General features: G+C 38.6%; 1 protein-coding gene across 1 annotated transcript in view; it reads left to right on the top strand.

The window, feature by feature from the left end:
* Positions 1–26369, top strand: part of Mkln1 (muskelin 1) — a 317153-nt gene that overhangs the window by 19305 nt on the left and 271479 nt on the right. Inside the window, exon 2 of the mRNA XM_063234205.1 lies at positions 7618–7740. The gene's annotated coding sequence lies outside the window, so the exon portion shown is untranslated. The remainder of the gene's footprint in view (positions 1–7617; positions 7741–26369) is intronic.

Below are 26369 nucleotides of genomic sequence, written 5' to 3'. Positions count from 1 at the left end.
TCCTTACTCTTGCTCGATCTTTCTCTTTCCACTCAAGTTTTTATATTCATTCATTTATTTGTTTGTTTATATGTATCTCTTAATTTATTTTGTGATGTAGGGGATCAAACTTGAGGCCTCAGACATGCTAGACAAACATTTTACCACTGAGCTACGTCCTAAGCCTTATTTTCCTCTTTAAAATACAAATAATCATGGTTTTTTTTTTGCAGTAGACATCTGTCATGTTTTAGACAAATCACAGTAAATTGCTGATGATAGTTTCAAATTTGTGATTCTCTTGCCTCAGGCTCAAGACTGTGAGATTACACATGTGCACCAATGCTGGGCTTCCCCCCTCTTCAAGAACTTCCGGAGTATCAGCCACAGTGGCACGTGCTTATAATCTCAGCACTCCTGGAAGCTGAGGCAGGAGGATCAAAACTTCAGACCTACACTGAGCAATTTAGCAAGACTCTACTCAAGAAATAAAGGCGGCGGGGTGGGGGGAGTGCTGGGGAATATAGCTCAGGGTGAAGGTTTTGAATTCAGTTCCCAGTACCAAATAAATAATCCGTGGTGCACATGCCTATAATCTCAGCACTCAAGAGGCTAAACAGGAGAAGAAATGTGAGTGAATGCAGTCTGGAATAGATAGTGAGACCCTCATTTCAAAAAAAAAAAAAAACCCTCTAAAAATTACTTGTTTTCAGTATAAATTCCATATTCCTTAATTGTAAATCAAATCTTCTAAAGTAGAGCTACAGCCTACCTTCTTGGTCACTGCCAGCCCCTCCCAGACTTGTTGGGATTTTTTTGCTTGTTTGCTTGTTATTTTTTGTTTCTTGAGACAGGATTTTGCTATGTAAACAGTCTGGCCTTAAACTCACAGTAATCCTCCTGCCTCAGTCTCCCGAGTGTTGGGGTTACAGATGTGCATCTTCACACCCAGCAAGATGTGCCTCTTTTCTCTGAAAACATTTTCCCTTTTCACAGCTTTGTGCCCCCCCTTTTTTTTTTAACCTCATTTCCCCTTATTAAAAAACTACCCTTCTGCCCTTTGGCAATTCATTTGCTTCTTCAGTTCCAAATCCAAATTTCAAAACTATGAGGGGAAAAAGTCCTCTTCAGATTCTAAATCAAGAGTTCAGGGGACATATCAGAGCAATAATGATGGTATTTAGTTATTTTTTTTTAAATAAAAATTTTGTTTTTCCTGCAGTGCTGGAAATTGAACCCATGACCTTGGGTATTCTAGGCAAGCGCTGTACCATTAAACTGGCTATATCTCCAACCTGCTATGAATATAGCATTTAACGCAATGGACCAAGCAATAATTATAAAGGAGCTCACCAAAGCAACTTCCAAAACTTCCAAGATCAGGAAGGGCCCAGCAAGAGACTAAAAAGGAGGAGGCAAGAGGAAAGCCTGTATGGTGTGATGGAAAGCAAGTACAGGAAGTGCTGCCCTAAGAAGGGAGTGGCCGGCAGTGCCAAGAGTGCACTGAAAGTTGAGATGAGGAATGAAGATTGACCACTGGCCATTAGGGTTGACATAGAAGTCACTGTGACCTTCACAAGTGTTTTCAGAAAGCACAATAGGGCAAATGTTGTTTGGCTTGCCTCCAAGAGATAGGCAGAGATGAGGAAGTAGATGCTTGTTGGAGGGGAGAAGAGTGGATAAATGAAAAACAAATGTGGCTTAGAGAAGATTCTCTGAATTGGTGAGGAACTAAAACAGATCCATAAGTTATCTTGGATTCTTAGTGAAAATCTCCAGGTAGAAACAAGGATGAGATTTCAGGGTGCGAAGCTTTTCTTAAATTTCAGAGAAGGATTGCCTGTGCAATCGGATTTGTCTAGGGAGAGTTCTGTATGTGTTCTTGTGTTTTTCTCTCCTTCATGCAGGGCTTCTTAGAGGGGACTCCAAAGAACAGGCACCTCAGGGAAGAGCTGTCACTAAAAGGGCCTTAGCGTAGGATGTTCAGAGACCATTTCCAAATATCTGCTGCTAGTGTGTGGGGCTTCTGAGAACCTGAATTAGTCAGCTTCTTACTGCTGTGACAAATACCTAGCAGAGGGATGCGGTGGTGGAAAGCTGGGCATTTCATGGAAGCTAGGAAGCAGAGGGAGAGAGCCAGCAGGAGACAGGGAGTGGGGACAAGATCTATGCTTTAGAGATGCATCCCTGGAGACCTGCTTCCCCCACCTGGGCCCCACTTGCTAATGGTCTACCCAGCGATAACTTGTCAGAGAATTCATCCAGTCGCCATCCTACGCCTCACCTCTGAACATTGCTGCTCTGGGAATCAAGCCCTCAATCCATGAGTCTTCAGGGGACACTTCAGACTGAAACCACAACAGAAGCCTACAAGGCTGGCTCTCATCCTTTTTGGTTGCTGGGCAACACCATGTCTGAATAGTCAGGAAGAGGTGAACGGGAAAAACTGGACCCATCCAGCAGAGTGTACTTGAAAATGCTGTATTTTGAAATATCTAAATAGAAACCTCATAGTAAAATAATAATGGAGAAGAGCTAAATGGTCACCTAAATTTGATGAATAAGTTGACTGTTCTTAATTGTTAATTCCTAGAAAATAAGACAGTGAAATATGAAGTCTATAAACCTTGGGTAGAACTGAAGTTTGATTTTGTGCTACTCCCTAAGTGATATTCTTCAGAGATACAGTTTTCAAATGCGCTTTGACACAGACCCCATATAGAATGTGTTTTTACTTACTTGACTGTGGACAATACATTTCCCTTTATACAAGCACGTATGATGGTGCCCGGGACCTGAGTTGTGAAACAGAACAAGCCATAGAATAATTGAAGAATCTCCTATTTCATGTGCTCTTCTTGTGCCTTTGTATATGCTGTTCCCTGAGCCTGAAATACCCAAATCCTCTTGCTGGAGTGTTCATCTCTGGGAGCACCTTTGAAAGAGATCAGGTTAGATTCCCATTCCATGCCCCCCAAATCACTCTTGTTTTTTTTGAGACAGGGTCTTGCTATGTAGTTCAGGCTGGCCTTGAACTCATGGTAATCTTTTGGCCTCAGCCTCCAAGTGCTGGGATTACAAGCATGTGCTATTCCACCTGACCTCCTCAGACCATTCTTGTGCATAACCCAATCTCCACATCTACCACAGTCACCCACAATTGTTTATTGTGTCTCCCTCATCAGGTTGTGAATTTCTTGAGTCTGTGATTTTTGTCTTATATCCATTTCTGTCTTCTGCATGTAAAATAATGGTGCTTCTACATTTTGGGCACACGATCTCTGTTTATGGAATGGACATTAAGTGTTTGAAAGTGTAAATGAATGAATAAGAAAATGAATACATGAAAGGATAAAAAAATTTACCACTGCAAATTGAAGCTAATAAAAGAGTAAAAGTATCAGTGACCTCACACACATGTAGAATGTGTGTACATAATGGTACTTTCCTAATCCAACTGAGATGGCAATATCATCGCAGTGTAACATGCGTGAAGAGGGGATGACACATACATGAGCTATAATATGTGGGTGTGCGATGATGCGAACTTGCAGATAAAGTGCAGAGTTGGGTAGTGGGAACTGACTGATTCAAATCTAGATTTGTGGGAGAGATTTGACTTGAGGAACACATGAACATTTCGGTCTTTGTTATTTCTCTTAAGTAATGTATTTTTTACTTTAAAATTTAAGGGCAGGATACACCTTAATAAGTGTGTTTACCCAAAGTACAGTTGCATTGTTAATAAAAAATGAAAAATAAACCAGCTATGACAACTCTAAAATGGAAGTTACATTGAAGCAGTCATTTCATTGCCAGCTCCCTTGGTTTCATTCATGCCTAATTTATAAAATGATAATAGTCATTACTTGTATTTCCATTATAACAGTGTTGTTACTGGAAATTAGAGAGTCTATAAACAGAATGTCTTTGAAAGACAAGCATTGTAAACAAATGAGGTATTATTATTTAGTTTTTCCTTTTCAGTACCCTTAAATGAGAATTAGATGAAAACTCTTGCTTTAAGCAATATCCAAGAGGTAAATAATTACTGACTTGAGTGGGGGAAAAAACTCCTTCTGAAAACTTAGTTTGTACAGCTCAGCCTGTCTGTGCACAAAACAAAATCACTGAGCTTCAGTGTGATGTTTACCACTGCTCTTTCTCTCCTCTCTGCTCTAATCACAACCGAAGACAGCTGAGCCTTTTGGTCCAAGCAGAGTGTGTATTCTGAAGAACCCAGATATCTTGGAAGAACTGAATTTTAGAAATGTTTCTACTCATCAGCCCATGCAGCTAGCTTGCTTATTGACTTAGGGCCTTAAGGGTCTATTGGTCTCCATTTACAATCCTGGATCTTAGGAGAGGGAGTGCTGTTCTAGGACCTTTTCAGATGCTCACAACTGTGTGTACCCATTAGCAACTCAGAGGCCAGAGCTTTTCTGTCCACTTCTTGGAGTATAGCAACACTTGGCTGGAGAGGGAGGTTGTGGAAATAAGGTTCGGAGGATTGTTGTAAATTTCAAAACCTTTACTTTGTGTCTTGAGGACCTGGGAACTGAACAATGCCCTGGGAGGACCAGGTAAGAGAGTTAGTAGTGATGTACCTGTCTGTACAGCATAGTTATGTATGTCTGGCCTGTGTGTGTGTGTGTGTGTGTGTGTGTGTGTGTGTGTATATATATATATATATTAGCTTCTATTCATCTCTGCATCCTTGGTTCCTGTTCCTGCACTGCCCTCTTGTCCAAGCCCCTTACAGTGTTCATTCATTATGTCTTGACTCACCTTCACTCCCCAGGACCAACCTTCAGCATTGCTGTCATTTGTTTTCCAACTGACCCATTTATTTTGGCTTCTGGATTTTGTTCTCAGAGAAGCTCCCTGCTTTCATAGTTGACTGGCCAGCTGTGGGGCCAGCTGCCTGTTCCAAACTCCAAGGTGACCAAATTTCTCTTCCCTCTCTCTGGCTGCCCTCATCGCAAAAGCTGTGACAGACAATAGACAACAGATAATGACAGTGTGAGAATTGTGTCTGACCAGATTTGACCATATGTAGGTCATTTCCTTGGTGGACTGTTCAGAGAGGTCAGTCATACATCAAAGTGGCCTTGTTCCAGGAGCCTATGTGGCCCTCAGAGACCTATGAGGAGAACAAAAGGGACATATTTGGTTTATTTTACATTTTTAGCCAAGTCCAGCACTGATTGTTGGACCACTGTCCAATGCCCAGGCAATGTCTCCCCAGAGCACCACCATGCAGTCAACTGAGCTACCACAAAGCAGCTAATGGATCTTGAAAGATGCTTTATGAGGACCCAGTTTCCCTGCCTTTGGAAGAAGATCAGGAGACAATGTTTTCTTCCTTTTTTTGGATACAAGGTCTTGCTATATAGTAAAGGCTGGCCTTGAACTCATACCTATCCTTCCACCTCAGCCTCCTAAGTGCTGGGTTCACAGGCAAATGCCACCATGCCCAATGTTATTTTCTTCCATTTTTAAGGCAAACTTTTTTTAAATTTTAAAGTGGATAAACAGAATAAAAGCAATCAAAACAAACCAGTGTAAGAGATATAAGACTTTAAAACATTAAGAAATCAACAATAGTTACCATAATGCTTCTTGATGTCTTCAAAATAGCTGCAGATAACTTAGGATATAGTAAAAATCAAACAGAGCAGAACAGAATAGAAATAATAAAAACAAAATAGTGACTGCAATAAAGGACTTCAAAACAAGCCAATAGTAAATCCAAAATTGCTACCATAATTATTTCTTGCTATCTCTGAAATAGCTACTCCTGCCATCGCATTTGACATAATCAAACAAAACAAAAGGAAACAGAACCCAACCCAGCAAAACAATAGAAACAATATAGGACTTCCAAAACAAGACATAGGGAATCAACAATGGCACCTACGTGCCACACTGCGTACCACTATCCTCTGAACCTATGATCAGACAACTGATCATAGAGCTGCAATGTTAGTGAAAAACCAAAGCACCACAGGCATCCAACTGCATTTCACCTCCATAGCTGTCATCACAGCCTGTGTTTCTCCAGACAAGCTGGTCACTCACCGTAGGGGTGGGGTGAGGCGTGGTGTTGGTTGGTACTTCTTGTTTGCCAGCCCCTGAGCCGGAAGGGGGTGGCGTCTGTCTGTTTCAGTCCAGCAGCAGCCCATGCATGCGCTGGTTCCCAGATTGGGCTCGCTTCCTGATTGGTCTTCTCTTCTTTCTCCCCGATCTGCAAATGGCCTTTAAGGCAAACTTTTGAAACAGTTGTTTATATTCATTAGTTCCAGTCATTCCTCAACTCACTGTGATCCAAGTTTGCCATTACCAAATATCCTGTGGTGCCTCTCAGTCTTTCTCACCTCATCTTTCCACAGCATTTGCCTTTGTTGGTCACAACTTTTTTCCCCTTGTCCTCTGTGATAACTCATACTTGTTTCCCTCCTCTCCCCCTGGCTGGACCTTGCCACTGTGTTTCTCAAAGATCCTTATTCTGTCCATTCTTTGAGTGCTGATGTTCTGCTGGTTTTTTCCTGGATTCTTTTCTCTTCTGTGAACACCACCCCCAGGTGTCTTACTCATACTCGTGAATTCCATTGTTCTCTGTTGTGCTGATGATTCCTAAATTCTTATCTTCAAACCCCAGGTCTAACTGCTTACTGCTGCTCTGAGTGTTTCCCAGGCATCAGAAACATGGCCAAGGCTGGGTGTGTCACCATTTCCCCCACATCTCTTCTGTCTTGCATTCACATTTCTGCTGTCTCAGTGAGTGCTATCAGTACCCATGCTATTGTCCAAGCCCAAGATCAGATTCCCACTCTTGACTACTCCCTCTTCAGAGCTCTAGCATATAATCAATCACACAGCTCCGCAGATTCTCCTTTCCCTGTCACATAGCTTGTAAATTTCTGCATGTTTGGTACTCTTCACCTTTTCAGTCCCATCTCTGACTGCTCTGGCTAATGCTCTCTGATTGCTTTTGGGACTCAGATACTCAGAATGCAGAATTATCTCTGTTATTTCCCAAATGTGCGTATCCTATACCTTCCAGTTGAAACATACCTCCCACCTCTTTGTAAGACTCTTTCATATCTCATAAGTCTCTGCATAGAAATTGTTAACTTCCCATTTTTCTTTTTTTCTCTTAATAACACACTACTTCAACAGAGCCAACCATATTTACCCTATTTATCTTTGTTTTCCTAGCACCAACAATATGGTACAAAACAGATATTTGATGAATGGATGGATGTTTTCCAATCAAAGTGTACTATTGGGTTTTTTTTCCTTATGGTATCAGGGATTAAATCCAAGACCTTAGCTCCAAGCCATATTGCCAGTCCTTTTTTATATTTTATTTTTGAAACAGGGCCTCACTAAATTGCCCAGGGCGAGCTCAAATGCATGATCCTCCTGCCTCAACCTTTCAAGGTGCTGGTATTACAGGTGTGCACCACCATATCCTGCAAAGCAGTCTTCTACTGAACCAAAATTTATCAAGTCCTTACAACATCAAGGGGTCTTAAAGATTGAAAAATATTTAGAGCAATGTACCAACATTAGAATCACAGAGAGTAATTAAAGGCAAATTTCCAATGTGTCCTTTGTGGGCTTCTTTTCCAGAATTTAATGTCCAGATTCTGAACAGTGCCTTGAGGTCACCCATGCCACCCTGCAGACTCTCCAGAGACTATTGGACTCATAAGCTATTGGATTCATACCTGAAACCATGGGGATTGGAATAAGGTAAGTGCTACCTTTTTAGCTTTTTCTACATTATTTTTTCAAGCATGTATTGCATCTGTAGAACAATACTTTAAAAAGCTCTCTGGAATCTTCATCAGATATGACTGCTTGCTGAAACCTTGAAAGTTTGCATATCCTATGGGTATGAAGAAATGGGAAGTCTCCTGAGGAATTATCATTCAAATTTTCATTTATGCTTCATGACTAAATTCTTTTTTGTTTATCTATTGATTTTTTTCTAATATGACACCACATAAGGAAAAAGAGATTTTGAGAAATTGGAAAGACTTGCTGCCTATGTTAGTCAGCTTTCTGTCACTGTGACAAAAAATCTGAGCTAAAGAACATAAGGAGGAAAGATTTATTTTGACTCACAGTTTCAGAGGTTTTAGTCCATGTTTATCTGGCTTCATTGCTTTTAGGTCTGTGGTGAGACACAAAGCTCAGGGCATGACAGAGGAAAGCCGCTCGCCTCATGGCAGCCAGGAAACAGAAAGGCAGTAAGAGCTATAGGGAAACAGAGGGAGGAACAAGAATCATGGTATCCCCCTGAAAGGCACGCTGCCAGTGACAAATTTCCTCCAACTGGGCGTCCCCTCTTCATAGCTCATTCAGAGATGAACTCATTAGTGAATCCATTAATGAGCTTAGCATCCACATGATCCAATCACCTTGCTAGGCTCTGTCTCTGAACATTGTTGCACTGTGGATCAATCCTCTGAATATTTGGGGGATACTCCATATTTAATTGTAATTTTTTTTTTTTTTTGGTACCAAGGATTGAACTCATGACTTTGTGCTTGCCAGGCAGGCGCTTTACACCACTGAGCTAAATCCCCAGTGGGATACTCCATATGTAAACCATAATATTGGCCACTTTTGGACATATTTTGGCTAGATACACACCAAGACTGCAGGACATGAGCAGAGCAATCAACTGTTTTGGGAGGGTGGTTACAGTAGTGAGTGGACCCAAGGACTTCACACTGAGCTATATCCCCAGCATTTTTTATTTTATTTTTGAGATAAGTTTCTGCTGAGTCACTAAATTGCCCAGCCTGGGATCCATCTTGTAACCCTCCTCCCCACAGAGTGCTGGGATTACTGACATCCACTATACATCATACCTGACTTCAAACTGAAAACAACTCCGTTTTATCAATATTGATCTATACACAGTCCTTTCTTCCATCCCCACTGTCAAACTTCTCTAGCTTCTTCTTTTGTTTTTCATAACATTTAAGATTATTTACTTCTTTTCTTTTTTTAAAAATTGTCTATCTTTCCCTCTTGAATGTGAGTTTTAAGAGGACAGGGGTTTTGTTCTGTTCACCACTATGTGCTCAGCACTTGGAATAGTACCCATAGTACTTGGAAGACACTTAATAATATTTGTTGATTGCACAAATAATAACTTTTAAAAGTTGTTTTGGTAAGAGACTAAGGCACAGTAAGGTTTCTAAAGACCTAATTCAGTTATGATTTGATACACTGTTCCCTTAACACTTTTATTGATCACCAAGATGATAACATTGACGGACATATCCAATAAGTTTACAGGTGATACACAACCAGAAAGACAATGAATAAACTAGAAGATATAATCAGGATTCCCTCTTCACAAATTCTAACAAAATGTAATAATGAATCATATCTGACAATATAAAGCTGATGAGCACAAATATAAAGTACTAAAAGATCCTCAAATTCAATTATACAAGTACAGGGTGGAGGCGTAGCGGCTTACCATTGCACAAGTCAGGAAGAGCTAGTCTCCTGTTGATTGTGAGTGGATGATGACTCAACACAGCATGATGTTGCTTCCAAAAAAAATCCATCTTTATTTTATTAGAAATACAGTGTTCAAAAGGGAAACTAGTTCCCTAGTACTCACTGGTGATCTGTCCACATTTGCTCTGGTTTATGAATTCTGAACTTCACACATTCAGAGATATCGATGGACAGATTACTCAAGAAGAGCAAAATGGATAATAAAGGATCTAGTAAAATGTTATTTAGAAATAGCAAAAGGATCTAAGGTTATGTGTGGGTGTGTGGGAGGAGGGTGACAACTAGCAGATACAGCTGCCTTCTGAAGTCTGAGGAGTTATCCTTGCAGGGGAAAGATTAGATTTCTTCTGAGTAATCCTGAATGATGGATTGAGCCCAATGAGTGGAAGACGTAGCCCTCTAGAATTTATCAACGATTCTATTTATCTAGCAACCAAATGGATAACCACAGGAGGTAGTAAATGTTCTGACTCTTGGGGGATGATGTCCGGAAGTTGGGCAGACATGTAGTATTTGCTGGATGAATTTGTAATGGAAGTTCAAACACTGAGATAAGGAAATAGAGAGAGGAAGGTTAATCAAAATAACAAGTACATATTGTGTGTTAATTAGATGGCAAGTATTTTAGTAAGTTATTTTCATTTCTAATAGATCAATTCTCCTAGCCAAGACCTAGATTAAACAATCTGCCCAAGGTCTTACACCTGATGCAAACCTGATCAAGGATTTAAACCTAGTCAGTCAGATTTTTACCTTAATTATTATTATAAGGACTTTTACTTTTAGAAAACCATTCTTTTCTTCTCTGAGAGTCTATAGCTGTAATGAAATAATCATACCAACAAGTTTGTTACCTCAAAGAGTAGATAATTCTATAGCAAATGACCTTCTTCTCTGTCTAGTGTGCAGGGACTAACGTTACCTGGGTATCTGTCACTGGTGATGCTGTAGATGGGAGCTCATTTTGGCACCAGAATACAGTAGGTGCTCAATAGTTATTTGTTAAGTGAAAAGAAAAGAATGTGACCATAAAAGGTTGACTGCATCTGCAATGGCAGAATCTCAATCTATCACCCCTGAAGAAAAAAAAGCACTTTTGAGGTGGTCTTCTGAGGACAGCGGGCAAATGTGATAACCCTTGATTCCTGGCAAAAGCCTTGGGAATTACTGCTCAATCATTTTGACACAATTCATTTAAACAAATATTTATTGAATACCTGTCTCATGACAGGGATGCAGAGGTGAGTGAGAGGACACATTGTTTGTGGGACAGAGGGAGATAGGCGAGTAAAATCTTCTTCAGGATACAGCGTGACAAATACTGTAGCAGGTGTGTGTGTGTGTGTGTGTGTGTGTGTGTGTGTGTGTTTTAGGTACTATGGAAATAGAGCAGGAAGGAACTAATTCTACTTGGTTTCTTGGTTCAAGGAATTGTCTTGAATAAATTCTACATATGTTATCTTATTTGAGGTTGTTTTGTCTTTCTAAATGCCATGTGAGATTGTGATACTTTTTTGCACTAAAGATAAAACAAGAAGGTTAAGTGAGATCCCCAAGGTTATACACCTTCTACCAATGGCTGTTAACATTCTCAGAGTCTTAGGATCCCTGGAATTCTGTTCTAAACCCTCTAAGACCTTTAAGCCTCACAAAAACTATACGGTAGTTTTCATATCATCGCCATTTTTCAAATGAGAAAACTGAGCTACAAGTTTTTAGTAAGTTGCCTGGAGTCTCATACCTGGAAGTGGAAAATTACAGTTGGCATGCATGCAGCCTGGTCCTACAGACACACACTCACCCTTTGCACTTAGTCATCTTAACTGGTCCCGGAAGCGCCAGGGCCTGCACACCTGTACTCTGGACTCCAAGTTCAGTTTTCTTGTAAGTGATCTTGCTCTTCAGCAGATGTTGCATCCAGGTGAGGAGAAATGATAATATGGGTACACAGACAATTATATAGGCAGTGCACGCATGGTATTTAGGGAACAGTATGGTGAAATCCAGAATATACATTAACATAAGGCTGACAAATGTCATCACATGCTTTAGACTTTCTGTGTGGTTTGTAGGGTTTCTCACAGCAAACACAATTTAGCCTCTTGTTCTCCAGCATAGTGATCTGGACTCAAGGGGATATGACTTAAATTAGCCACCAACACTAACTCTGCAGCTTCTTGAAGTTTAGTTTAAATTTTTCTAAAAAGGAGACAAGATATAAAACATTAAGAATGAAGCAAGTTAAATTCAATACCTTGTAAATTAGCAAGAATGGAGATAGAGCAAGGAAGAAATAAAGCATGTAATTGCTTAAATTGTCCAATCTTTCTATAATAAAAATTCTTGGATTGAAAAATAGTTCAATCCAATATTATTGTGCCTTCATAATTAAGTTGGTTTGGTTCTATGGCAAATCTAACCAAGAAAGAATTGGTTATTAAAATGAATGAAGTAGATTATCCCTTGCGCAATAATTACTGCTTATGCTGATATGGACTTGACTTACATGATCAAAGCAATTGTGTTTCCGAGATACCCATCTCCCATGATTTTTGGAGACGTGGTAATTAAAAGTCAACTGCAGGCTGAGATTCATGTGGTAGGTGGTAAGGTGGGAAAGGTCAGTGCTCTTTAGTATTCTATCCTTCAAAGTAGGTAGGGTTTTGGAGTTGCTTAGTTTTCAGTGTTTTATTTTGTCATTTATGGAGGCTTAGTGTATTCAACTGATTATCCTGGACTTTGTGTTTACGGATTTTTATTTCTCGGCCTCAGTTCCATGAAAACATTTGTTTTGCTGGTATCAGGAGAGTTAGTTTCATCATATTTTATTTTTGTTGCTCCTATTTATTTCTAATATCCTTTAGTTCAAGTCTGCTTTCAAGTGTCATGTAACTTGTCTCTATGTTTCCATAAAGAAAATATTTCTAGTACTAATTTTGGCAAAACTTTATAGGAATAATTAATGTGATGCTCACTGGATGCTCAAAGGGTAATTCTGCAGTATTAGCAGCTAAAACAAAGGTATGTTTTGGAAATTACATTTGAGGCTTATCATTAGACTTAGCATAATACGTGACATTTCATGTTTCTTAGTTCAGTTATTTTTGAATTACAAGTAGCTGTATTCTTATAATCATTTTTTCTATTTCATCAATAAAACTTGGAAAATTCTTTTCTTATAAAGTCCATTCTTTGAAATGGAAGGTAAATTACTTTCAAAACCACATCCCAAATTCACAATTTTTCAAAGAGCTAAGAGTAAATGAATAGAATAGGTTCTACTGGCATTTAGGATGTATGTCTAATTAGAACTCTCAGTATTTCAAACATATAATTTACTAACGTTGTGGTTTTTAATTCCAAACTTTGAGTCCACTGGGATGTTGGAAATATATCAAGAACCAGCTTTCTCAGACTGAGAAACTTGTTCATTGTCAAGTCAAAACATTGTCTGAACCTTTTTGACATGGCTGAACCTTTTTGAATTTGTTAGAAGAAGGTCCAGGCTGAAGGTTGGCATGCTCTATGCTGTAGAAAACAGTATTCTTTGCCCTGCTCTGTGACGTCTTCTGGTCCTTTCTGCATGAACACAGACAGAACTCATTGGCTCCATCTTTGTGTCACTCCCAAGTCATCTTGTACCTCTGGCACATCTTCCAGGGTATGGAGGGGCAGAGTACCATGGTTTTTCAACCAGATAGATATATATTGTATTAGAACTGATATCATATTCTTTCCAACACAAGGCTGGGTCTTAGACATCAAAGATGTACAAATGTTCTCTCGCTATTGTCCACAATTTCAAAGTAGTAACCATGACTTAGAATAGGTAGGTTGTGTGAGCTTGAAAAGCATCATAACCTATTTCTGTAATAACTATTTTACAAGGTTATTGTACTGAAATAAATGCTCCTGATTATATATGAGAATAAGCACAAAATTTGGAACATAATTGCAAGTTTAGATTGAATTTATGTGAAACACGTAATGATTCTTGGAAACTCAGATGACCAAATGAATTCCAATCCATATTATTTGTTGCTAGGCATTTGTTAAACTGGAAAGTATCACTTCCAAATGAGTAACTACATCTATCTATGACTTGGTCTTGAAATTTACATTCAGAAAAAAAGGTACTTCAATGATAATCCATTAATATGTCTCATGACATATTTTGTAATTGTTTATTAATGAAAGAAGGAAAATTAGATAAATAAAATGCCTTTATTTCAAAATAACAAAAAGAGACAGATACTTGATTGTAGAAACTCAGATGATGATATAATTTTATGTATAATTATAAAATATGCTTCTTTTTATATTTGGTTTTGAAAAATTGTATTGATCTTGAAGGACTGATTTTAAAAGACTAAATGACTAACCATGCAGTACTTTGTATTAGCTATTAATATACTAACAATAACCTTTGACTATTTTTTCTTTTATTATTTCTTTCATGGCCTACATTTATTTCTGTGATACAAAAGGAATGATTCAATCTGATAACTTTTGGTCCCCATCGGAAAGTAGGGAAGAAAAGTGTTCTCTCTGGCCCTCTGAACTTGAAAAAAATATTCTCCCAAGTTGTCAGGAACTAATATTGCAGTAATATTACAAGCAAATTTTGCTAAGAAATCCATTTTCTCATGTGCAAGTGATTTGACTGAAATATGAGGTACTTGGATTTCAGCACAAAGGTGACTTTGGAGGAGAAACTTAGTGCCAAACTGGATGCATTGTTGTTATGTTATGTGAGAAGGAGAAAAAAATTAACTGTTGTTTACTGCTAAGCCGTAAATATGATTATCTTTCTACACCAAATGACAGAATTTCCAGACCTCAAACTGTACTTTAGAGCTATATTTTCATAAACTATTATCTGTATTCACTCAAAACCAAATATAATTAAATATTAAGTGACTTACCTTATCCAATTATATTTCAAAAGAAGTTATCCATTACATCAGAAGTGAATTATAATTGAATTTCAAAAATGATATGCAAACAAAATATGAGTTTTTTCCTTGATCGTAAATATATGTGGAGTTCCATATAACTTAGTAATAGAGCATGTGCCTAGCACACATGAGGTCCTGGGTTCAATCCCCAGCACCAAGGGGGGAGAACCAGCATACACATACAGTATAAGAGGAATGTAGAATATAGAGTAAAAGGGAGAACATAAAAATCACCAGGTCATCCATCATTTTATTACACTGAGATTATTACTAGTAACATTTTGTTATATGTAATGGAACTTGGTTCAATACACATGCACAGATCCCCAATACCCATACATCCCCAAATACTTATCATATATAAAGTTATATGGTTTATTATAAAAAATTTAAACAAACTAAAGTTGACTGAAAGCACAATGAACCTCATGTTCTCACCAACCTGTGGCTAGCCCATCAGCATCCTTCTCCACTATTCTGCTCTTTTGGTGGTGGTGGTGGGGGCAGTACAAGGGATTGAACATTGGACCTCACATATGCTAAGCAACTACTCTGCCTCTTGAGAGGCAAGCACTCTACCCAGTTTTATTTTGAAGCAAACTCTAAACATTGTGTCACTTCCCCCATATTTTATATGGATCTTTAAAAGATAGGGACCTTAAAAAACATAATCACCATCACATCTAAATTAATAACTAATTATTTGCAAGTCCGAACTTCAGCATTCGAAGTTTTAACTATTGCATACATGCTCTTTTTTCTGTGTGTAATGTTACTGGGGATTGAACCCAACACCTTTGCACCGAGATACAGTCCTAGTCCACTTTTTATTTTGTATTTTGCAACAGAGTTTCACTAAATTATCAAGTTGCCCAGTTTGGGCTGGAACTTGCAATCTTCTTTCCTCAGTTTCCCAGAGTGCTGGGATTACAGGTGTGCACCACTCTGCCCAGCCCCTATTTAATTATTTTAAGTTGGTTTTTGAAGGAGGATCCAAATGAGGCTCACACATTCATTGATATCTCTCTCTTTCATCCACCCTGAGGCTGGTGGTTAGTGCTGGGATCAAACATATGGCTTCAATTATATTAGACAAGCACTCTCTCTACAGCTGAGCTACGCTCTAAAGTTAATATGTGCTGTAAATGTCTTAATATAGAAATCACCACTGAGAATAGATGTGTGAGTTCAGTGTGGGTTACTTCACCACTGGGTTCAGTCCCCCTGCACTTGGACAAAAAGAAAAAAAACCAAGGCTGGCTGTAGGTGATGACCACTTGTAGTCCCACTGTACTTGGGGGGCTGAGGCAGGAGAATGACTTGGGCCAAGCAGTGCAAGACCAGCTTGGCTACTTGGACAACATAGCAAGACCATGTCTCAAACAAGCAAAAATGGGGAGAAATACATTTATATACGCAAATACACATATATATGCAGATGTGTATATGCATATGTGCATAAACAATATGAGGATAAACAACATAAAATAATAGTTGCCTATAAGATAAAAGTATAAAAGTAAGGGTATAGGGCTAGAAATTAAACTACTTTGAATTTACCTTGCTTTGTAGATTTGACTTTGGAATCATGTAATAGTTTTACATAATTATGAAAATATTTTTAAAATGTAATTTCTATCTTTTAAAAAAGATATACATACAATTGGTGAGATACAGATAACTATGTTAAGTGACTTCAAAACATGCTAAGCCAGGTGCCATGGCACAGGCTTGGAGTCCTAGCATTCAGGAGATGGAGCTGGGAGGATCACTTGAGCCCAGGCGTCTGAAATCATCTGGGCAATGTAGCAAACTCAGTCTCAAAACACAAAACAAAAGAAAGGAGACACCAATTGGACTGTCAGTCCCTAATTGGATATAAGCTCACCACAACAACAATTTTAAGTCATTTTTATAATCATATTTTTGGTGAAAGTGTTGATACTGCCATTGTGTGTGTATGAACTAAGCAAGAATTATGGGATATTCTAATTCTATCGTGTTTGTTGTCTTTAGAGTCAGGATTCTCAGCATGAGAGAAAGGGAATATAGACAAGAGAAGGTTGGATACAAATGCTCTGGTCCTGAATTTGAGCTGAAAGTTATTGATATCCAACAATGGTGTACTCTTATGTGTTTGTATGTAGATGTGTTTTCCAGCTCTTCTGTTCACTGAAAAGACTTCAAAACTAAGACAGTACCAATGAGCATCTCTGGTGTCTAAATTATTGTCTACCTGAGGCAGGAAAATTGCCTATGCATATATACATTAATGCACATATACTGTAATATATTCATATATGCATAAATTCAATATATATTTAGCATCAATTATTTAGCTGTTCTTCTATTTTTGGTCACTTAGATTGTTTTTATTTCCTTACACTTATAATGTTGCAACCAAGACTTAGCACAAGAAATTTGTGTCAAGGAAATAAATGCTCAAAAGTTTGCACAAGCATTATGTATAAGTCTGAAGAACTGGAAACAATTTAAATGACTGGAAATAAAAAATTTGCCTTAGAACAGATTTATTCAAGTGGAATTAATTAACTAGGTGGTAGGAATGTTTTCAAGATCTTGATTAGTATTGTCAGGTTGCCTCTAGAAAGGTTATACTGGGTTACTTGCCAAGTGGCAGGGCTGGAGAGAGTAACTGAGCCTCTATGTTTGTGGTGAGAGTTATTTTTTAGACATTTACATTGACATGTTTCTGCCAATATGATATGTCAGCTACAATTGCTCCTGTATTTCTTTGTTTACCTTTCTTTTATTCTCCTGTAAAGAAACTTTAATGAATTTTCAAATATTATATAAAAAATTACACTAGTACAATAGTCTCACATTTACATTACAAATTAATATCTACATGTCAACAAAGACTAGAATGGGCTTATCACACTTCTGTGTTAAATATAATTAATATATATCATGAATATATTAAAATATGACTTTTTATAGGTTTTTGGTAATTTTGATAGTCACCTTTGAAATTGTTGGGGTTTTTAATTGTAACTTTATCTCTACAGAACTCATAAAGCAGGAAACTTATTTCCCACATAGTTTAGGAAATTAACTTTGTAAACATTGTTTCATTTTGTGTCTTATGCACTACATACATACAATTCCTTGTGTGTATTACAAAAGTCAGCAGACAGAGTCACCCACAATGGAGTTGCTAGATCTTAACGTTTATGTGATCTAATTCTTCCATTTTATACTTCGGAAAACTAAGGCAAAAGGCAGTTATGTAAGTTTATTAAAGTTCACAGCTACTTCATGACAAAAATACAAGTTTGATTTTATGCTGTGTTTTTTCCGTGTAGTTTCACAGAATTAGTAAAACTGAAAGGTGATATGCAAAAGAATTAATTGTGGTAGGGAGATGTGTTTTGGGGTTCTGCCTTCAAAGTTCTATTATATCGCCTTTTTAATAAAACACAGAAAGTGAACCAATATCTGTATTTTAAAGTCAGATGAAAGGCCATGTCTGTTATTTAGGAAGCTAAAAATAAAACGTGGAGTTTCTAATACTTAGACAGGATTTATAGAAATAAAAATAGACTGCAAATGAATTGCATATATTGTATAGTGATCAAAGGACTATGAATGTTAAAATTTAAAAATTCGTATTATAGTAAAAGACATGCTTTATTAATTCTCTTCAAAATATCCTCACTGGAAACACATTCATCCTATCACGCTTGCCACTTTCTGACAGAGTTCTGAAAGTCCTCTTTTGTGAGTGCCTTTTTAAGGTGCGATAAGAATACGGTGGATACAGCTACTGAGTAACATCCAGGGGAAAGGCAGGATCATAAAAACAACACGGAGTGTCGTCAGTCACCAAATCTGAACTCCTGTGACTTTCGGTTCTCCTTTCAAGTCAGAATGACCATGAAAAACAAATATTTGAATCCATTTAGGACACTAAGTCACCCAAAGTATAACTAAGGACTTAATTCATGAACGAGAACTTCCGAACTCCTTCAGAAAATAGCAAAACTGATGGGCTAAATGGGCCCAAAGTAGGGCTGGGGATTTAGCTCAGTGGCATAGGTGCCTCTCTGGTTCCTGCGAGGTCCTGATTTTGATTCCCGGTTCCAAAAAAAAAAAAAAAAAGTGCCCGAAGTAATAGGAGGGTATTTGGGGGGAAATTCAGACATATTTAAAAATTTGAGCATACTATATTTTTCAATCATTTCCTTATATACTTGAATGTGTTCTTGTACACTGGTGTAAGTACTTCGCTTACATTCTCATTGGATTCTAACAATAATTTCAAGCACAGAGAGGTTCTGTGACTTGCCCCAACCTCTAGGGTGTCAAACTCAGGATTCAAACCTAGATGGTCATAGACATGCAGGATGGCTTGAAGACTGAAGCTCCTGCTGTCAATCTTATTGTCATTGAAGGTCAGTGTTCTTTCCCTATAGAGTCAAAAGGTCTACATTGGAAATCCATTCATTTGAATATCATGATAGAATTTCTTTTAGAGCAAACATTTTGAAAGATAGTTCTTCTAAGTCCCTCATCTGCTGCTTGCTAGCCATGATTTTTTATTGCTCTCTATAACCTGGATGTGATAAAGTCTATCTCGGTGGGTTGTAGAAAGAGTAAGTAAGATAAATTGTATCCAGTTTATATATGACATGCAGTAATCAATAAATAATTGCTATTTTCAGGTACTACTGTCATCATCAGTTTACTAATATCAGTTTGTCATTTGCTTATTAATATTTAGTGTTTATTAATTATTTATTATCAGTTTATCAATCATCAGCAATAATATCATTATTTCAGTCTGTCTATTGCCCTCATTTTTAATGCAAACACTTCTGGAAGTGATGGCACATTACTCAAGGGGCTAGTAATTCATTAGTTGTTTTTCTCCTGGTAGGAGCACACAGAAAAGTATTACAGCACAAGGAAGGGAGGGAGATGTCAGAGGTGGGAAGACCCCGAAGACAAGTAGAACAGAGATTTCCTCCAAACTAGTTAGGATAAGTTTATAAAAAAGCCAGTTGAAGTCCACTGTTCTTATTTATATGGGATCTGTAATCTTTATAAGGATCACAGAGGGCCTTGTAAGGAAAGAGAAGGCCCACTATTAGCAGATGGTAGAGACCGTGTGTCCCTGCCCAAGGACGTCTGTGCCTCCTTATCTGAGCTGCAGTTGTAAAAGTGGGCAAACAATCTTTCACGGACTTTTCTGTTTACTCTGTCTGGTAACAGGCCTTTTGCCATGGAAGAGTTCCTTTTTTTATTTGTCAGTACAGGACATACATTGTACAACGTGAAGATACTAAGATTTCTTGGAGGCTGGGATGGGGCCTGTGGTAGAGCACTTCCCTGTCATGTGCAAGGTCCAGGTTCAATAACCAGTACTAAAAGAACAAAAATATTTCTGTTATCCTGTGTACACACTGTGCTCCAAGACTAAGACTGAGTGCCATCGACAAGGTGTCCTTCTACTGTACACAGAGGCGAGAGGTCTCTAGGTGGCCTGAAGTGGCAGCCTCACACTTCCCCTTGGAATTCTAGTCCATTCACTCCCTCCCAGCCCAGCTCTGCAGCACTACTGCCCAGAAATCCCCACAATTCCTCCATTCTTTCATTCATAAGACATAGTGGGGTGCTGGCCACTCTTCCGGATGCTTTGGCACCAGATCCCTGCCTTCCAGTAGGAGCTGATGGCCACAAGCCAGACTTGAGCAAATAGTCATTTATGTTATAGAGTCATAAGTGCGACAACGAACGAGCAGAGGTTGGGAGTGACAGAGGAAGAGGGGAGGAGCTATTGTGGGGAAGAGAGTTCCACATGAAAAGAAAGCAAGTATTAGCAAGTTCACTTAGTATGGGTGTGAGATGGAGCTTTTAATTTTCATTTTTAAGCACTTAGAAAGGATCCATCAGAGGCTGAGCATTCTTCTGAGCACTTCACATGTGTTAACTTTCTTAATCATCACAAGACTGTAAACTCTTATCATCTTCCTTGTTACGGGGAACTGAGGCACAGAGGGCTTTGAGAAATTGCCCCCAAACCACACAGCTGGTGAATAGTGAGACCCGAAATTGCCCTCTGGTGCCACACAGTAGGGCTGTTGGCAGAAGCAGTGTGGAGCTGGTTCAGGGCAAGGGAGAAATCCATCAGAAATTCTGAGGCTCACAAGTATGGATGGTTATCTGTGAGTATATGTGTCTTTAGGTTTATGCTCCCTTAGTGCTAATTAGGTTTTATGTTGAACTTTGAAACGGTTATTACTTATGGGGAGCAGAGGAAAGCTTGATATTATGTATGCTTTAGTTAAGATATTATCTTATCAAATAATATTTTGGTCATGAGTAATCACTTATAATCTTAAAGTCTCACAAATGTCTGTTCTGGAGTTCTGGCAGTACTTAGGTACATGGACATGCTTCCTTAAGACAATAAATCAGTTTAACAATTCACTGGTTTGTTCCTTTTTTCTTTTATTTTAAAGAGTTTCATTCCTTTTTATGTCTGAGTAATATTCCACTGTGTGCATTTGCTGTGTTTTGTTTATGCATTCATTGGCCAGTGGGCATTTGGGTTGTCTCAATATTTCATTTATGATGAATAATGCTGCTATATACTTTTATGTACAAGTATTTGTGTTAACATATGTTTTATAATTCTCTTGGGTGTATACCTAGTGGAATTGCTTGGCTGTATGATAGCTCTATTTAACTTAAAGTCAGTTTCAATCACAGCATACCCCTTATCATCGCTACTTGGAAGAGGGAATGTAAACGAGCAAGTAGCTACTTCAGCAAACGTCTTACCACGGCGTATTTATGTGAGAAGGTAACAGATCAGTAGTGGGGCCTCCTTCGTGCATTTGTGAGTTCTGTGACCTTGAAGGGCGCTGGAGTTCACTGGACAGAGTCTCCATATATTCTCCACTGAGGCTACCTTCTGTGTTCCCCTCCATACCAGATGGGGAGTAGCCAAGAGGAAGTTGTCCCTAAAGTACCTGGAATGCTCAGGCTTGAGTTACCTGCCTTTCTGTATGCTTCTAAAGAGTGCCACGGGCAGTCAGTCTGGACAAGCCTTGAGATGATTACCAAATCCTCTGAGAATATTAGTGCTGATTGTTTTGCTGTCACTGCATGCCTAGCGTAATGCTAAATGCTTCATAGCTTCAGTCTCAGACTCACACACTCCAATGTGGTAGCCACTTGTCTCTTGCCTGTGCAGCAATTAAGTCCTTGAAATTACTTAATCTGAATTGAGAGACACTGTACATGGAAAGTACACATTGGATTTCAAAGATGTAGAATGTAAAGTATCTCACTAATATTTTGTGCATGTTAAAATGATATTTTGAGCATAAAGTAAAATAGTGTTAACACTGATTGCACCTGTTTCTTTTTATTTTTCTAAGTGGGCTACTAGAAAAATTTTAGTTGCACATATGGCTCACATGTGGCTTGCATCATATTTGCATGGACGGCCCTTGTTCTAGACTGTTCCTTACTGTAATTTGATCAGCTGGATAGTATTATCATCTGCACATTATGGGTGAGGAAATTGAGGCTTAGAGAGCTTAAGGAAATTGCCTGTGATCACACAGCTGTGGCTTAAGCACAAATCTGTCTGTCTCTAAGCCTCAGTTCTTTCCCATTACTCTGTGCTGTCTCCCCTAGTCCAGAAACATAACCCATGTAATGCAGAAATGGCTGTGATCATTAGTTATGGCAAAAAGCTGTTTTCGTGTCTCTGTTTTAGAGCACGAGAAAAATGGTCTGTGTAGCTCTGTAAGGTAGAATTTAGGAGTAGTTGGGGGAAATTGCTTATGGGAAAGTTTCTAAAATACTGACTTTCTGTTTGTAATGGTTTGGGGTCAGCCGCTGAGGAGAGAAGGGGGCGAAACTGCCTCTGAGGTGCCTCTCATATCTCTGCTGCATTTCAGTTGTCAGGTGGCACAGGTTGGCCTCTACTGCGATGCTCCCGAGGAGATGAGTAGAGTCAGATGAATCAGGGCTCCTGCTTTGTCTTTTTTCTAGTGAAGTATAAGGCTTTCATTTCAGTGCATTTCATTGGAATTTGTGAAAACCTCAGTAGGACATTCTTCACAGCAGTCCTGCCCTCTCCTAAGTCACAGAGGAGAGGAAAGAGCCATTCTAATTCCTCGCCCCAGCCCTTGCCTTTAACCATTCTCTAAAATATGTTTTAACTCAGCCAAGTCTTCCTTTTCCTAGGGGAATCAGAGTTCTTCCCTCACACACAGAATTCTTGTGTGTGCATCATGAGTGCTAGCTGTTACTGTTTTTTAAATGCTACAACTTAATTTTATTCACATTCTACATATAATTATGTAGAACATGTATCAAGAGTATAATTTGCTTATTTAATTTCAAATTCCAAAGAGGAATCCCATTTTAGAACACACTAGCTCTTTGAGCAAATTTTCCAAGTTGAGAAGGCAGAGGAAGAACTAGGATAATTGGGAATTAGACGTGGTGGCCTGGCCTTTTCCCTGAATGTTTATGCTTGCTCATATTCTCAGGGGCTAGAAATGTTGTTGGGAACGGTTAAATGAAAGAAAAGAAAAACAGTAACAGCTCCACCTACTTATTCCTTTTTTCCCCTAGACTGAAAATTTATAGCATACTAAAAAATATGGCAACTTGACTCCTACAAGTAAAACTCAAAAAAATCAAACTCTAAGAAGCTATGAGGATCTAGAGATATATGTACCACTTTTTGTTGTTCGTTTCTGCTTTTTAACTCAGAATCACATCATTAGTCAAATTTTTGGTTTAGATAGCTACATGGAACATGAATTCCAGTCCTTTTTAAAAATTTTATATTTTTTGCTTAGTCATTCTTCTGTAAAATTCCTTACAGGTTTCATATGTAGCTCAGATGAGATGACAATAAACTAGAGAAAGAAGAATTCAGATAAAATTGCTTTGGGAAAGGTGTTTGGAGCTGGGAACCAGATGACCTAAATCCCAGTTCTGTTTCAAGAATGAATTAGCAGCTCGGCACTGGGGAATTTTAAATTGCACATTTACTGAACAAGCATTATGTCCAAGACATTGTAGTTTGTGCAGTTGGCCCTACAAAGATATGCAGGACATGTATCTAAGGAGTTGCTACGTAGTGGGAAAGCAAGCATATTCACAAAGCAAATAGGTTACCAAATGTGTAAGCAACGCAATAGAAATTTATGGGAGCACAAAAGGAAATCAGCATAATTCCATCCAGGGAGACTGGGGAAGGCTTTGTGAAGAAAGTGATGTGCAGGGTGGTCCTGGAAGTGTGTATAGGATTCCTGGCTAGGGCTGCGAGGGAAGCAGGTTTTAAATAGAAGGTACAAGGAAAGGAGAGACAATATAAGCAAAAGGGCACAGGAAAAAAAGTACAGGGCTGGGTCAGGAAACTCGTTAGACAGGAAGGCAAGTTAATTCTGAATAATAAGAGATAAGTTTTGACCACTGGGTTAGAATGGAATTGTTGTAGAGCTTGAATTCCATTCTGAAGGATTTGGACCTTCCTAGTGGAGAAAAGCCGAAAAAGAATAAATATAAAGAGCAAACCCATGAAAGATCAGCTTTGCGAAGATGGCTGTCCCAGCAGCATCAGTTGGGATGGGTACAAGGCAAAGGCAGGAGACACAGAGCGCAGTTAGATACTGTTCGGGGAGTTTGGGGCAGTGGGAGTGGATGAAGAGAGGCGACAGAAGGGACACTGTGCCGGGTGCATCGGCAGGGTTTGGTTTGGAGACGTTAAAGGTGACTGAGATTCTGAGCACCGGTGAGTCAGAGAATGGAGGTGCTGCGGAAGTAGGAGGTTTGAGGGAAAGAGACCAAGTCTGCTTCTGAGCTCGTTTAGTCTCTTCGGAACACAGTTAAGGAAACCGTATAAAAAACAAGTCAAGTGCTGATGCTCCCTGCTCAAAATGCTTCGGTGCCATCTCTTCTCATAGAGTAGGGAGAGCAGCCTTTACAGTGGCCAATAAAGCCTTACATGTCCTGGATTCCCTTTCACTCTGACCTTACCTCCTAACCCTGCTCCCATCTTCTCAGTGGGCAGGGACCACACAGGCCCAGCAAGCACCTGCCTTAGGACTTTCATTTTTCTCTGCTTGAAACCATCTTTTCTCTGTCAGTTTTCATACCTCCCTCCTGATTTCCTTGTTCAAATCCCACCTTGTTAGAAAGGCCTTTCCTGGTGCTCTTTATAGAAAACAGCAACAGCTCCTCCCCTCTGCCGTTTTCCCTTCCCATCTTCCTGTTCTATGTGTGTACTGGTTTATTATCACAGCCTGGAAACTGAAGCCGTGAAAAGAATTAATAATGAAATAACCCAGTGCTTTCAAGAGTGCAGTGAGCTTTGTTACTCTTATACTCTAGTCTAAGGACTGAGCATGATAAGCAATTTGGAAAGCAATTTGACAGTAAGTATGAAGAGGCATAAAATGTTCATGTCCTGGAACAGTCTATGTTTTTGAAATTCTCAAAATTAGTTCTTGAAAAATAATCTAAAATAGGGAAAAGAAAATATACAAGGAAATGTATACTAATGTGGTATTTATAATATCAAGAAATTGGAATGATTCTAAGCATCTAACAATGTAAGAAGATAGTTAAATTAAGCAAATTACTGTTCATTTACTTAATTATATATTATTCACTTGTTAGAGGATAGTTATGAAAAGCTGGGTAGCAACAGGAAAATGCTCATGAGACAATGTTATGTTTAAAAGAATAGGACCCACAGCTGTATACACGGTGATTTCAGTTATCTTTAGATGTACATACAAAAAAAGACAGGGAAGAAGTTAACCCAAATGCTGATATTAAATGAACTAGGCTAATAGGATTATAGATGGCTTATTTTTCCTAAGTCTTTTAGATTTTCTGCATTTAGGTCATATTTTTTCTTTAATGTGGTTACTTGATTTTTAAAGAAACTGCTGCTACAACTCAACTCAACTCGCCTTCTATATCCAACTGCTGGGTATGAACAGTAAGCGTGAGCTTCTAGGCTGATGGAACCTTCCTGTAGCACCAAAAGTCACTGACGTAGGTGGCTGGCCCTACAGCCCCTAAGCCCCTAGTCTCAGTCCCCACTCATTCTTGACTGTTTCCTGTTCTGTGCTTCCACGTATGATGTTTTTATTTTGAAAAAAGTTCTTGCTAAGTCAAGGAGTTGCCACCACTGGGCTTGAATATTCAATCTTCCTGCTTTAGCCTCCCAAAGTGCTGGGATTACAGGTGTGCACCACACCTGACTCCAAATTGAAATTTAAATCCTCAGCTTTCTGACATCAAATCCTATGCCCTTAGAGGCTACATTCATGAGCATGCCAGTTCTTACAATGACCTAAATTAGTTTATCATACAGACATTGAAATGTGAAATAACTGAATGATTCAATCTAAAACTTGTAAATCACTTGATGTCACGTGTCTTTATGTCTGAATTAACCAGCTCATTACTTCAGATTTTCTTGGTGGATATTCAAAGTATCTCAAGAACTATAAGAGACCCTACCATTAACAAGTGGAGATATTTTAACATTTTGGTTATCTGAAATACTCTAAGCATTTAGCTGTTTTATTAGAATTAATTCTCTCTGCTCTGGTTAATGGTCTTTTTTGAAAGGTTTAGAAGCTTTCCTTTGGACAAACAGTGACTTGTTTTGATAAAACAAAATCCTTCATTACTTAGTATTAACCTAGATCTTTCAAAATGGCTATTAGTACTAAAAAATAAAGGCTATTAGTAGGAGACATGTTCAGCATCAAAGGAATACACATGCAGTCATGACTAATACTATTTCAGAAGAAACTTCTAACAAAAAAGGAGATTTTCCATGTAGCTAGCCATTTATTTTAAGTAACA

This window comes from Cavia porcellus, unplaced genomic scaffold (assembly GCF_034190915.1).
Source record: "Cavia porcellus strain 051 isolate PalLab524CR breed Dunkin Hartley unplaced genomic scaffold, mCavPor4.1 scaffold_2, whole genome shotgun sequence".
NCBI lineage: Eukaryota > Metazoa > Chordata > Mammalia > Rodentia > Caviidae > Cavia > Cavia porcellus.
This window is presented reverse-complemented; position numbering and strand designations above follow the sequence as displayed.